The sequence below is a fragment of the Labeo rohita genome, unplaced genomic scaffold (assembly GCF_022985175.1).
Source record: "Labeo rohita strain BAU-BD-2019 unplaced genomic scaffold, IGBB_LRoh.1.0 scaffold_1700, whole genome shotgun sequence".
In the NCBI taxonomy this organism is placed as follows: domain Eukaryota; kingdom Metazoa; phylum Chordata; class Actinopteri; order Cypriniformes; family Cyprinidae; genus Labeo; species Labeo rohita.
Genome location: NW_026127891.1, coordinates 9,570 through 13,054, shown reverse-complemented (window position 1 = coordinate 13,054; position 3,485 = coordinate 9,570). Strand labels below are relative to the sequence as shown.

The 3,485-nt window shown below is 36.5% G+C and overlaps 1 long non-coding RNA gene across 1 annotated transcript; it reads left to right on the top strand.

Annotated features, from left to right (window-relative positions):
* The first annotated feature begins 240 nt into the window (after nt 1–240).
* LOC127158775 (uncharacterized) lies at nt 241–3,081 on the top strand. The gene is made up of 2 exons (XR_007826268.1): nt 241–1,798; nt 2,201–3,081. It is a non-coding gene; the product is annotated as an uncharacterized LOC127158775 (long non-coding RNA).
* Nucleotides 3,082–3,485: the final 404 nt, after the last annotated feature.

Genomic DNA, 3,485 nt, shown 5'->3' with positions numbered 1-3,485 from the left:
TGAATATATGAGCTCAACTGTCTGTAGTTATCGATGATCTACAGTATTCAGTGTGTAATAAACAGCTGTTTCACTCAATTCTGCTCAAATTCACTGCAGTCTCGTATCCAGATACACAGCCCTACTAGCAACCACACCATGTACCCTAGCAACCACCTTGTGTACCTTGGCAACCACATAGCAACAGCCTAGCCACCACGCCAATTACCCTAGCAACCATATAGCAACTACCCAGAACGTATTATCAACCACACAGCAAGTAACTTAGCAACCATATAGTAACAGCCTAGTAACCACCTTAGCAACTACATAGAAACAGAGGCGGAGTTTGACTTTTATGCATGGGGGGGCACCCACTGGCAGACGAGCCAGCAGCAGATTTGTATTATTTATTTATTTTTTTTTTTTTATAGGCCTGTTCTATAGTCATGTATTTACACCGGTTACATTACTTACCTGCCACGGCACCGACCACCACCAACGTTTTTATTTATTTATTTATTTATTTTGTTTATAGTAATAAAATATGATTTAGTTCAGTGGAGAACAGACACTACAAATAAAACTGTGCGGAGTGCTGAACGACAGTCGCATCGCATTGCAGATCAGATTTTATTTTACAGCCTGCAGAGTGACGAGCTGACCGACAAGAAGAGTGAGGTCAGGCGAAACAGACAAGACGATGGTGAAAGTTTTGGTGAAATTTTTTATTTTGAAAACCTGTTGACTTTTGCCGTTTATCTATGGTGGTTTTCCAACTTTTTTGAACATTCCTTTCTTATTTATTTGGTTGTACAGTGTTTGCTGATTTTTACTTTGTGTAATTTTTTTTCTTATTCGTTTTGCTAATAAACGTTCTACGTTTCTTATAGCTATTTATTTGGTTCCACGGTGTTTACCGATTTTCAGTTTTGTATACTAGGTTATTTAAAATTTATGTAGGCCTATAGCCTAAGTTGTTTGTTATTTTATATTAAGCATATAGCATGGTGTAAGCTATTTTTATTCATTTTGTTAATAAAAGTTCCATAACTAATGAGTTTAACGTTGTATTTTGTTGTTGCTTGAATGGGATTCAAGCAATTTACGCCGAATTGCCGCTAATTTAAAAGTGAAAGTAAAATGTGCACTGCGCATTTACAAGCTGTTTAAAAGCGAAGGAAAGTGAGTGAAACAAGGGAAATTGATGATATGTGCCATTGTAGTTCGGAGCCAGTTTCCTACTTTCCTCATAACTGAGAAACTTGTTTTTGATGTAGCCAAACAGTTAACTTGCAAAAGCGGGAAAATAACGAAAAGAGAGTCCTCTCTATCAAGACAAGTTGAGAATCATGAGTCGCGACTCGCAAGGATATGTGGCTTAAATTGAATTTAACCGAAACGTACTTATTCTACCCACTAAAATAATAAGATAATATAAATAAAATGAAAAAAATATGAATTATTTGATTTTTCATAGCTCAGACAAAATCATGATTGGCTCTCGTCTGGGGGGGCAGTGCCCCCCCTCCCCCCAGCCCCCCCTAAACTCCGCCTATGCATAGAAACACTCTAGAAACCACCCAGAACATCCTAGACAATACATAGTAACACCCCAGAAACCACATTGAGTGTCTTAGCAACTGCATAGCAACCACCCAAGTACCTTGGCAACTACATGGCAACTCCCTAGTAACCACCCTGAGTACATTAGCAACTGCATAGCAACAGTTGATTGACTGTCTGAATGTGTGTGTGTGTGTGTTTTCTAGTGTGGATCATGGAGGAGAATCCAGGATTACAGCAGGACTAAAGAAATGTATGTCTACAAACACACACACACACACACACACACACACACACACACACACACACACGTTGGGTTTACATGTTTTATGGGGACATTCCATAGGCGTAATGGTTTTTATACTGTACAAACCGTATTTTCTATCGCCCTACACCTACCCTATCCCTAAACCTAGCCCTCACAGGAGACTGTGCACACTTTTACTTTCTCAAAAAAACTCATTGTGCATGATTTATAAGCCTGTTTTCTCATGGGGACCTCACAAATGTCCCCACAAGGTCAAAATTTACTGGTATTACTATCCTTGTGGGGACATTTGGTCCCCATAACGTGATAAATACCAGGTGCACACACACACACACACAGCCGTAGTGATTGTTGTTGTGTTATAAATGTGTCTGTTCTTGTGTTCAGGGGTTTTTTTTCTCACACTGGATCCAAACACAGCACACAATGAACTCATTCTGTCTGAGGACAACAGAAACGTGACACGTGTGAGAGAGAATCAGTCGTATCCTGATCATCCAGACAGATTTGATGTGTTTTCTCAGGTGTTGTGTAGAGAGAGTGTGTGTGGACGCTGTTACTGGGAGATTGAGTGCAGTGGAGATTATTTTGTGTGTATATCAGTGTCATATAAGAGCATCAGCAGGAAGGGAGACGGTGATGAGTGTGTGTTTGGATCTAATGATCAGTCCTGGAGTTTGATCTGCTCTCCTGACAGTTACTCATTCATACACAATAACATACATGATCTCTCTTTGAAGTCCATCAGTCATAGAGTAGGAGTGTATGATCATTATATCAGTAGAATAGGAGTGTATGTGGATGTGAGTGCAGGAACTCTGTCCTTCTACAGCGTCTCCAGAAACACAATGAGTCTCATCCACACAGAACAGACCACATTCACTCAGCCACTCTATCCTGGGTTTAATGTTTATTATGGATCATCAGTGAAACTGTGTTGATGAATTAGAATAGACTAATTCTACACTGAGATTCTACACATAATGCTTTGAGCTGATGATGAATCAGTAAGAGTGAGATGTTATTGAGTCTCTTCATGACATTAATACTGCAGCTCAACTTCTGTCACTCAAATAACAGAATAAATGTGTCAGAAATCACCAAATAGACAGTAACATCAGTGTGTGTATATTTGTTTTTATTGTTGTCTCATCAATCATTTATTTTATTACAAAGTATAAAAATGTCACAATCATGATTGATGAAGAACATGTAATTAATTTCTCTATTTTTTTGTACAGAAATAATAAAACACAATGAAAAATCAACATTTTTATTTGATGTTTTTAATTGATGTTTTTTAATTAAATTTTAATTGATGTTTGTATGATGAATGTAGTTGATTCCTCACAAGACTGAAATGGGTTTCTGACATTATAAAATGACATTAAACATAACATTTAATAAAATAACAGTAAAGCTGTATTAAATGATTATAAGATTTTTTTAATGAGTGAAAGAAGCTGTCAGAATATATTTTCAAATATTTTCATGTTTTAATCACAGTACATTCATAGACAAAAATCCTATTTTGATTTACAGTTTTTATTTACTTTTTGTATATTGAATTGATATGAACAAGTATTATATTATATATATAATGCAAACATTACTTCAGCTGACATTTGTATCAACACTTTTTATTAATTTTAATTATTTCAGATTCAATTAT